General features: G+C 33.2%; 1 long non-coding RNA gene across 2 annotated transcripts; it reads right to left on the bottom strand.

Moving 5' to 3' along the window:
* Positions 1-436: 436 nt before the first annotated feature.
* On the bottom strand, positions 437-5,349 carry LOC147840438 (uncharacterized). Of its 2 annotated transcripts, none has more exons than XR_015945064.1 (3): positions 1,333-5,349; positions 883-1,196; positions 437-476 (listed from the first exon to the last, which is right to left on the bottom strand). It is a non-coding gene; the product is annotated as an uncharacterized LOC147840438 (long non-coding RNA). The 2 variants fall into 2 exon arrangements; XR_015945063.1 differs by lacking the exon at positions 437-476 and adding an exon at positions 606-791 and having other exon boundaries at positions 928-1,196.
* Between the last annotated feature and the right edge of the window lie 7,013 nt (positions 5,350-12,362).

Genomic DNA, 12,362 nt, shown 5'->3' with positions numbered 1-12,362 from the left:
TTGAATCAGTTCAAGGCTTAGGGCATAGTTCAGCAAAAAATTAAAAATTCTGTCATTATTTGCTCATCCTCCTCTTGTTTCAAACCTGTTTGAATTTCTTTCATCTGTTTGACACAAAGAAAGGTATACATAATAATGTTGGAAAACAGCCATTGCCTTCTATACACCTCTTGATCTCATAGGCAAGTGTAACTATTAACGAAATAGCAAAAATGTGCTAATTCAATCTAAATAATACTAGTAAACTCATACAGAAATGTGGCTAATTCGTACAAATTTATACGAGTTCAGTCGGACAGAAATGTGGCTAATTCATACAAATTTATACGAGTTCGGTCATACTGAAATGTGGCTAATTCGTACAAATTTATACGAGTTCAGTCATACTTAAATATGGCTAATTCATATAAATTTTTACGAGGTCAGTCATACAGAAATGTGGCTAATTCGTTCAAATTTATATGAGTTCGGTCATACTGAAACATGGCTAATTCGTAAAAATTTATACGAGGTCAGTCATACAGAAATGTGGCTAATTCGTACGAATTTCTTCGAGGTCAGTCATACTGAAATGTGACTAATTCGTACAAATTTATACAAGTTCAGTCATACAGAAATGTGGCTAAATCGTACGAATTTCTTCGAGGACAGTCATACTAAAACATGGCTAATTCATACAAATTTATACGAGTTCAGTCATACTGAAATGTGGCTAATTCGTACAAATTTATATGAGTTCGGTCATACTGAAACGTGGCTAAATCGTACAAATTTATACGAGTTCAGTCATACTAAAACATGGCTAATTCGTACAAATTTATAAGAGGTCAGTCAAACTGAAATGTGGCTAATTTGTTCAAATTTATATGAGTTCGGTCATACTAAAACGTGGCTAGTTCATACAAATTTATACGAGTTCATTCATACTAAAACATGGCGAATTCATATAAATTTTTATGAGGTCAGTCATACAGAAATGTGGCTAATTCGTTCAAATTTATATGAGTTCGGTCATACTGAAACATGGCTAATTCGTACAAATTTATACAAGTTCAGTCATACAGAAATGTGGCTAAATCGTACGAATTTCTTCGAGGTCAGTCATACTAAAGCATGGCTAATTCATACAAATTTATACAAGTTCAGTCATACTGAAATGTGGCTAATTCGTACAAATTTATATGAGTTCGGTCATACTGAAACGTGGCTAATTCGTACAAATTTATACGAGCTCAGTCATACTAAAACATGGCAAATTCGTACAAATTTATACAAGGTCAGTCAAACTGAAATGTGGCTAATTCGTTCAAATTTATATGAGTTCAGTCATACTAAAACGTGGCTAATTCATACAAATTTATACGAGTTCAGTCATACTAAAACTTGGCTAATTCGTACAAATTCATACGATTTCAGTCATACAGAAATGTGGCTAATTCGAACAAATTTATACAAGTTCAGTCATAATGAAATGTGGCTAAATCGTACGAATTTCTTCGAGGTCAGTCATACTGAAATGTGGCTAATTCGTACAAATTTATACGAGTTTAGTCATACTGAAATGTGGCTAATTCATACAAATTTCTACAAGTTTAGTCATACTTAAATGTGGCTAATTAATACGAATTTATACGAGTTCAGTCATACAGAAATGTGGCTAATTCATACGAATAACTTATACGAGTTCAGTCAAACAGAACTGTGGCTAGAGTTCAGTCGCACAAAAATGGAAGATTTTTGAAAGGAGACGTGGCACTAAACCCATTTGTACAATGAGATCGAACGAATTTATACAAATTAGCCACTAATTCAAATAGTTACGAACTGCTGTAAAATTGTGTTGAAAGTTATCAAAGTTTAGAACTACTTGAGCGGGAGTAAACTACGGGAGGAACTATGCCTTTCAGATCTGTAAACCCCTCGCTTACATAAGCCAACTCTGTTCTGACTGGTCAACTGATCATGTCTCTTTTGATTTGGCATTTTGGCATCGACTCCATGTCAGAAAGGAAACGCCCTTTTTTTTGTGTTTATAGCAGGCATTATGCAAATATGTTATTTTACTTTATTGGCGCAGACTAGTAACAGGCAAAGGATTTTAATACTTATTAAAGTTCCTGTGAAATTAAAACAGTTTTTTTGATGTTTTGATGTTTTTTTGACTCCGTATGTAAAAATGCTCCGAAACAAAGACAAAATTTGCGTTAATAAAATGTAAACATGATAAAATCATCCAAAAGCTTGCAGTTTGTCGCTTCTATATCAACAATTTTTTTACATCACCTCAGTTTCTCATCAAATCTTCTGACCAATCAAAGGTGTCTGACATGCCCCGCCCCCTTCAAGACGCTTCTCATTTGCTTTTCATGAGCTCAACCACTCTCAGTGGCATAGCTGTTTGAAAAAACAAAATGCTATTGGCTGTTTTTTTAATGGGAGGAGCTACTCTAAGTCCCACCCTCTTTTCATGTTTCACTTGAGATTACGTCAAACATCAGATTAAAAAATGCACATTTCAAAACACTTCACTGGACCATTGGGTCTTTCTTTTGAGAGACAATCTTTCTATCATGCAATTTTTGATAAACAACTTTCTATACTGTTTACATCAGGGGTCACCAATTTCGGTTCTGGAGGGCCGGTGTCCCTGCAGGGTTTAGCTCCAACTTGCCTCAACACACCTGCCTGGATGTTTCAAGTATACCTAGTAAGACTTTGATTAGCTTGTTCAAGTGTGTTTGATTAGGGTTGGAGCTAAAATCTGCCCTCCAGGAACAAGTTTGGTGACCACTGGTTTACAATGATGACAGATAAAATTCTCCAAAAAAAAAAAAAAAAACACACAACTTGCTCTTTAAAGCATTTTGCAGTGGCAGGGAAGGATCATAATAGCTCCGAACACACATTTACTCACATGGCCCTAATTTCATGGTCCATTTTCTTGCTTTTAAGATGATAAAAGAATCAAACGTGCTGCGTTTACCTCCTCCGTACGAGATGTGTAAAGTGTGCTTGTGCATCTCGAAAGGATTTCGCCATTTCTGCCTCCATATTTGCAGGTCGCTTCTTTGATTGTCTGCCACTGTTGTGCCATTGTGAACATGTTTTTCATCATTTGTATGGACAAGCAAACATGATAATGTCATCTGTACAATTTGTATAATATAATAAATATGATTTATATTTGATTTGTTTGGAGTTTTTGTTTGCTGTCTTTTATTGTCTGCTAAATGAAGCTGTTTTGGGTTAAAATCATATTTCACAGTAAAAACAGATTCATACACTACCTGCCAAAAGTCTTGTTGCCCATCCTTCAAGTTGATCATTTGGAAAAGTGGCAGAAGATTTTTCAGATGGATCATCTGTTGAGCTGCATCCCAATCATCACAAATACTGCAGAAGACTTATTGGAACCCACATCGACACAAGATTCCCACACAAATCAGTCAAGTTTGGTGAAGGAAAAATCATGGTTTGGTGTTACATTAAGTATGGGGGCTTGCGAGAGATCTGCAGAGTGGACGGCAACATCAACAGCCTGAGGTATCAAGACATTTGTGCTGCCCATTACATTATAAACCACAGGAGAGGGCAAATTCTCCAGCAGAATAGCGCTCCTTTTTATACTTCAGCCTCCACATCAAAGCTCATGAAGGCAAAGAAGGTCAAAGTGCTCTAGGATTGGCCAGCCCAGTCACCAAACATGAACATTATTGAATATGTCTGGGGTAAGATGAAGGAGGAGGCAATGAAGATGAATTCAAAGAATCTTGATGAACTCTGAGAGTCCTGCAAGAACGCTTTCTTTGCCATTCCAAATGACTTCATTAAAAAGTGATTTGAGTCATGTCAGAGATGTATGGATGCCGTCCTCCAAGCTCATGATGGAGTCAATCACAATGTTCATTCTGTTTCCACTGCATCATGCCTTTATATTCTATACTGGACATTATTTCTGTTCAGTGACAAGACTTTTGTCTAAGCAAAGTCAGACCTTACTGTCCTATTTAAGTAATTAAAAATCAAGCCATGATCATGTTTTATTTTGGTAAAATAAATGTAATCTAGAGGCTTTTGCCTTTCATACAAGCCACTTCTGATACCAAATGATCAACTAGAAGTCAAGTTATTATTTGCTGTTCCTAAACCTTTTGGCAGGTAGTGTAGTTAAACCTTATGCTCAAAGATCATTAAGAATTTTTTTATGGTATTCATGACAATTAAGTACATTTCCCTCAACTATAACACAGTAATGAGAATCTAATGAGAATCATCCTTAAGAATAAAATCTGCACAAACCTTACAATATCTGAACAGATTAAGAAATGTGAAGAAAGTTAAGTGCTTAATTGTCGTACTGGTGCAATGCAAACGAAAATCTCAATGGTCCTAAAATGGACCTGTTCTCTTCATGCAAAACATTGCATGATTTTAGGATGAAATGAAAAGAGAGTAGGTTTTTGGCAGATGCCACAGCAGCAATCGATAACAACATACAAGTCAAAATGAAACTAGCTACATTTTAAAATTAGGCTGCATGCTAATTCTTGCACTTAGCAAAATAAGCATATCCTTTTAGTCTGCATAAATAAATAAAGATGGGGGAGACAAACTTGTCATACCATTGCTTTTGTGGAGCCAAAAACCTGGAATTAACAAGTATCCTTAACCTTGTTCTTGACCCAACCTTTATTCCTGTAGCTGACGTGCAAATGTTTTTTGAGTTTCACTTTACATGCATTCTAATACAACAATGGTGCACAGGTCTGGTCACAATGTAAGATTGTAGTACAATAATATAATATAAAAGAAATAATAATGCAAATGCATTATCCTTAAATAAATGCAAACAACAAGTGCATTTAGTTGAGATGCTAACTTATAATAAGACTTATTGCCTTATTTTCTGACAATGTAACCAAAATAAAGGTGAGTCAAGGCAAGAAGAAACTTTTTTTATTTCAGGAACCTCTCAATTTTGAGATTTTGGGCTTTGTTGGACTCTGTTTTAAGGTTATAAAGGTTTTTTTTTTTCTAGTCTAATGGAAAGTAAACACTTTTATATAATTTTACTAAAGGCTGTCTGTATATTTCATTTGCAATACATATTTTGATTTAAAAAGAGACCCAAAATCCCAATACTTAAAATCCAATGTTCAGGGGAGTAGACATGCAATAATTATTTATCACACATTATATTTAAATCTACTTACTATGCGTCAGAGTAGGCTTTGTGTGTCAGAAAAGCAAGTCATTAAACCATACCAGTCAACACTAGAATAGAAAAACATGGGATACGCCCCCAACAACCGTTACAAGTATGGTGATGAAATTACCTTCAAGTGATAGAATAAAAACATTAGAAAATTTAAAATAAAATAAAAAAGTTGAGCCTATTAAAATCACTTTACTGATTACATAAGTGTTCTCGTATGCGTCAAAGGGTTAAAAGTGTGTTCATTTTTTTACTTTAATTATGCAGTGATTACTCTGCGTACCACAGTTTGAGAACCACTGATCTAGTATCTCGTTCAACAGACAAAAGAAACTCATTAAAGGTTGTGAGTAAACTGAGGAAATTACACTATAAAATCCAAAAAGTTACAGTAACTCAAACTGTTTAAGGAAAACGATTGCGACAAACCATTTAGGTTCAAAAACTAATCCCAATGAGTACTGTGAACTTAATCCATTTGAGTAAATACAGCAATTTGAGCACAGTAAACCCAATAAATGAAACCAACTGAGTACTGTCAAACCCAGTAAGTTTAGGCAACTTAAACCATTTGAGGAAACTGATTGCGACAAACCATTTGAGTAAAACCAAAACAAGAGTTTAAAATATAAGTACTGTGAACTTAATCCATTCAACACTGAGTTCAAAACTCTTTTCAAATGAGTAGAATTAACTTTAAGTCAAATTTTAGTTAACTTTACTCATTTCATTTGATAAAGTTGACTGTTGGGTTTTACAGTGTATCCTTTTAATGTAATGTAATTAATCAATAAGCGCAAGTATGGCAATAATAATGTTGTTTTACTCCCCAGTTCAAATCCAATGTTCAGATTTTGTTAGTGGCAATACAAATTAGCATTTAATAAAATACTGCACAAAATTATTTGCACATTTAAGCATGTAATTTTACAAAAACAATGCACAATTCAATTTTTCTGTTCAGTCTAATGGAAAGAAAACATTAAAAATACACTTTTATCAAATTGTATCGATGGGTGTCTGTAGATTTCATTCACAATACATATTTTGATAAAGAAAGAGACCCAAAATCCCAGTATGTAAAATCCAATGTTCACATTTTGTTAGTAGAGATGCTAATTAGCAAATAATGTCTTACTTGCACATCTACATACTGGATTTTACAAAATGTGTAATAAAAAAAAAAGATGCAATTCTCAAAGGGATGGTTCACCCACAAATTACAATTTGTCATCGTTTACTCATCCTACACTTGCTTCTTCTTTTAAACAAAAGAAGATAATTCTGAGCAATGTTTGGGGGAAAAAACAGCTATTGTCCTCAATAGTATTTTTCTGTTCTATGGATGTATATGACTGTCAATATCAATTTTTCCACAACATTCCTCAGAGTATCTCGTTTTGTGTTCAACAGAAGAACAAAACTCTGTAATAACTGTAAGTAAACTATGAGGAACATTTAATTTTTTGGTGAACTTTTAATGTAATCAATCAACATGGGCAAGTGTGGCAATTGTTATTTTCTCCCCTATGATCACCTGCAGTGTATTGCCTTATGTAACACCTGACAGCTTAAAAAAATAAACATTTTTAAATACATTTTTGTCATCTTTTAAGCATTAACAACAACTTTAAGTGGCTTTATAATTATTTTTGAGCATAAACTCACTTAATTTTAATAATTTGTTCATAAATTCAAGTCATAAGGTTAATACCCAAGTTATTTTTCCAAGTAAACATGTTTAGATACCTTAGCGTTGCTGAGGAAAAGACAAAATTACCAAGTAAGAAAAAAAAAAACATGCTGTTTTCACATTCGTTAGTCCACAAATGTACTGCAATTATTCCTTTTTAACATGCTTGCTATAATGTGAGCACTCATGACTGGATATAATACATCACTTATTGTCACAACAACCCTAAAACAGTCTCCAAACACAAAGCACACGAGAGTAAATGACCGATTTTGTGTACTAAATGACCTCTATAAAAGCTCTTTGAGACTCAAACACGACAAGCTAAAAAACACGAGGCCCATGAAATCAATAGCAGAAAACGCTAATGACACTTCAATGATGCAGAAAGACGAGGGCCATGAATAATGTATACCCGCTATTTCATCTGGAACATCTCAGCGAGCATCATTAACTCACTGTGCCGTCTTAAAGCAGGCCACATCTCAGGCTTTATAAGAGGAAAGTCCAAATTCAACCGTGTAACCTTGAAGTTTCAAGGTAATGTGTTGCGTTTGTTTACTCAAGTCAAATCAGGTAACAAAACTAGCGCGAGTTATGCTAATGTGGACTGTAGGAACACAGTGCCATCTAGCGGATTGAGTTAGTCAACACTTCTTCACCTCAGACAAAACAGGTTAATACTGCAGTAAATGACGGTATAATGATTCTATATTTTAAATATCTGATACAATTATCTTATAATGTAGGTCTACACAATACAAGTGTACACCAGTCTACTTTTCACTCGAATATCTGGTTTGTGCAATCTAATTAACGTTTGTGGGTTGAGTTCGTCAACACAAAACAGGTAGGCTAACTATTATAGTAAATAACAGTACAATAATCCTAAATGTTTACCGTATGATACAGTTATCTTATGATGTACACAATACAACTGTACGAGTCTTCTTTTCACTCGAATATCTGTTTGTGCCATCGTTAGCGGATTGAGCTCGTCAACACCTTCACCTGGGACAAAACAACTAAATACTACAGTAAATAACTACATAATTTCGACAATTTAATATCTGATGATACAATTATCTTATAATGAACACAGTACAAATGTACACCACCAGTCTTCCATTCGAATCTGTGCTATCTAACGTTGGTCAACACTTCTTCACCTCGGACAAAACAGGTAAACTCTACAGTAAATAGCGATATACATTTTTATTATGTGATATAATTATCTTTTAATGTACACAATGCAAATGTAGGCTACACCAGTCTTATTTCCACTTGAATATTGTGTCATCTAGTGGGTTGAGTTCATCAACACTTCTTCACCTGGGACAAAACAAGTAAATACAGTAAATAACTGTATTACAATTCTAAATGTTTACTGTCTGATATAATTGTCTTACAATGTACTCAATACAAATATTCACCAGTCTTTTTTTACTTAAATATCTGTTTGTGCTATCTAACGTTAGCGGGTTGAGTTAGTCAACACTTCTTCACCTGGGACAAAACAGGTAAATACTACAGTAAATAAGAGTATACAAATTCTACATGTTTACCATCTGATACAATAATCGTACAATCATACAGTCTTCTTCCACTTGAATATCTGTTTGTGCCATCTAACGTGAGGGTTGAGTTTGTCAACACTTCTCCACCTGGGACAAAACAGGTCAATTCTACAGTAAATAAGAGTATAATAATTCTTAAAGTTTACTGTCTGATACAATAATCGTACAATGTACACAATACAGTGTTCTTCCACTTGAATATCTGATTGTGCCATCTAACGTTAGAGGGTTGATTTTGTCAGCACTTCTTCACCTGGGACAAAAAGAGTCTACTACAGTATATAACGGTATAATAATTCTACATTTTAAATATCTGATACCATTATCTTACAATGTACACAATATAATTGTACACCAGTCTCCTTTCGACTCGAATATCTGTTTGTGCCATCTAATGTGAGGGTTGAGTTCGTCAACACTTCACCTAGGACAAAGATGGTAAATACTACAGTAAATAATGATATAATAATTCTAAATGTTTACTGTCTGATACAATAATCGTACAACGTATACAATACAACTGTACACGAGTCTTCTTTTCACTCGAATATATGGTTGTGCCATCTTTGTTAGTGGGTTGAGTTCGTCAACACTTCTTCAACAAAACATGGGGCATCCTCCATTCGGGAATGAGCTAGGAGTGATGATATTCATACATATTCTCAGTTAGACCCTCCTTCAGTCTGGGAGAAATCAGCCATTGTTGTAAAACCCATTTTGAGGTAAAACAAATAATTTATTTTATAATGTAATAATTTTTTTTAATGTTCAGAAAATTTCTCATACTGTCCAACCTGATTTGGTGAAACATTATTCATTTGTATAATGTTTTCTACACTGTTTTCCTAGCTTTATATATATATATATATATATATATATATATATATATATATATATATATATATATATATATATATATATATATATATATATAGCTATCAAGCATTAAAGCTATTGTATCTAGACTGCCGTTTAATCATGGTTGACAGAGTTGGGACAGTTGCAACAGTAAATTCATTTGAAAGCTTGTCATATTACCAATGTGCAATTTAAATTGTATCAAATTTCCAATGTAATTTTATTTTAAAGAATGAATTCTTTGATTAAATAATTCATTTAAAAGTTCAAAGAAGTAGTTTAGTAAACGTTTAGTCTAAATTTTCAATAAAACAAAAAAATTGTTCTGTTTTATTTTAGGCCTGATAATTGGCTATTGCTTGTTCTTTTAATAGTCTGTAATAATATGGCAAAGTTAGCATATTTACAGTTTAACCAATTTACATTTAGTCTGTTTATCAAATAAAATAAAAATAAAATCCAACCTGATGTTTTAGATTTTTTTTTTATTATTACATTTTACACTGTCCCTGTGCTGTGGGTTGTTGCAACCGTCCCCCTGCTCGGGGTCATGTTTGACTTTGTTTGACTTGAACTCTGTTCAAGTTTGAATTCTGCATGTATTATCATATGATATATACACATATTATAGCAATGTGGGTGGGTGTTCAAAAGAAGTGGGTTTATTATATTAAAATTGTGAGTTTCCACAAAAAAAAAAAAAAAAAAAAAAAAAACGGTCTCTGAGAAACTGAAAGAAAGCAAAAATTAGTGCAACTGTCCCCACCACAGTAAATAACAATATAATAATTCAACATTTTTACTGACAGATACAATTATTATACAATGTACGACCAGTACACCAGTATTCTTTTCACTCGATTATCTGGTTAAAGGGATAAGTTTACCCAAAAATTAAAATCCTGTCATCATTTATGCTCGGCCTACTCACTTGTTTAAAACCTATTTGACTTCATTTCTTCTGTTGAACTCAAAACAAGATATTTCAAAGAAAAGCTGTAACCACTGACTTACATACTTGTGTTTCCTACTATGGAAGGGACATCGGTGGTTTTCAGCTTTGTTTTATATGTTTCTTTATTTGTTATCTTCAACACTGATTTTTCTGTGTGATATAATTTGTTACTTTTTCTCATGACAAACATAACAAAATATAAAGGCAATCTATTTATTTAAATGGTTAAATACAGTTGAAGCCAGAGTTATTAGGCCCCTGAATTATTAGCCCCTATGTTTATTTTTCCCCAAGTTCTGTTTAAGAGAGTTTTTTTTTTCAGCACATTTCTAAACATAATAGTTTTAATAACTCATTTTTAATAACTGATTTTTTTAATCTTTGCCATGATGACAGTAAATAACATTTGACTAGATATGTTTCAAGACACTTCTACACAGCTTAAAGTGACATTTAAAGGCTTAATTAGGTTAACTAGGCAGGTTAGGGTAATTAAGCAAGGTATTGTATAATGATGGCTTGTATTGTAGACTATTTGCTTAAAGGGGTTAATAATTTTGTCCCTAAAATGATGTTTAAAAAATTAATAACTGCTTTTATTCCAGCTGAAATAAAGCAAATAAGACTTTCACCAGAAGAAAAAATATTATCAGACATACTATGAAAACGTCCTTGCTCTGTTAAACATCATTTGCGAAATATTAAAAAAAAGAAATAAAAATTCAAAGGGGGGCTAATAATTCTAACTTCAACTGTATATTCGCAAATGTAAATTCTTTGTTACCTAATTTGCATAATTTTCTTTATGACTTAAATTGTTTAATAGTTACAAAATGTTTATAGTAAAAAAGTGTAAGAACTGAAATTTTATAAGGATTTTGTAAAAGTAAAAAATTATTTTGATTGTTTTGGCTCTGTATCTTGTATTTTTATTAATAGTATTATTATTTTATTATTGTTTATTATTGTACTTGATGTAATCCAATGTCATAGTTATTATGATTGTATTGTTAAAACCCAACTTAAAAAAAAATCATTAGTTCAAGAGAAGAAAGAAACTCATAAAAGTCAGTAAATAGAGAGTTAATGTTCATTTTTGGGTGAACTACCCCTTTAATTCAGTATTTTTTTTATGCTCAGGGTAAACGTGAAGTGAGTTGTGAGTTCATAGGCGGATTATCCAGCCCTCATTTAATTAATGCAATTAAGCTTAGCTTTCCCCTCATGCCTGCTTATCTGCTGCTGTCAGAGCTGAAACTGTGAATGAATTAATTACCTCGATCTGCTTAGTTCATGACGGAGATCTGAACTGAAGGATGAATATATGATGATGCTCGTCATCTCTGGGAAATAAAAGAAGCTGATGATGTAAGAGCTGTGATGTATATCAGTCACAGAGTGGGGCTTTATATGGGTCATTCCCTCGATTAAATATAGACTGAATTTGAAATGCAGTTGAAAATTGAAATAATTTATTCATTCATTGATTTTCTTTTCAGCTTAGTCCCTTTATTAATCTGGGGTCGCCACAGCGGAATGAACCGCCAATTTATCCAGCATGCCCTTCTAGCTGCAACCTATCACTGGGAAACATCAATACACACTCATTCACACTCACACACTACGGACATTTTGCTTACCCAATTCACCTATAGCATGTCTTTGGACAGTGGGGGAAACCTGAACACCCAGAGGAAACCCACGCGAACATGGGGAGAACATGCAAACTATACACAGAAACACAAACTGACCCAAACTGGGGCTCAAACCAGCGGCATTCTTGCTGTGATGCAATTGTGCTTCCCACTGCTCTACTGTGCTGCCCTGAAATAATTTTTTGATATGTATCTAAAGTTTGGGATTTTTGTTTTTAATTTTAATATGCTCCCAGCAGGCACGTGATAGACTTACAACGTTGAAAACACAAATAATGTTGAAACATCAAAAATAAAATTGGTAATGTAAAAAAAATAAGCAGAATCTGCATATTGAATATATATATATATATATATATATTCTACAAAGACGAGCTTATACTAACTATATATCATTTAAGAGCGTAAA

This window comes from Danio rerio, chromosome 16, assembly GCF_052040795.2.
Source record: "Danio rerio strain M-AB ecotype USA chromosome 16, GRCz13ab, whole genome shotgun sequence".
Lineage (NCBI taxonomy): Eukaryota > Metazoa > Chordata > Actinopteri > Cypriniformes > Danionidae > Danio > Danio rerio.
This window is presented reverse-complemented; position numbering and strand designations above follow the sequence as displayed.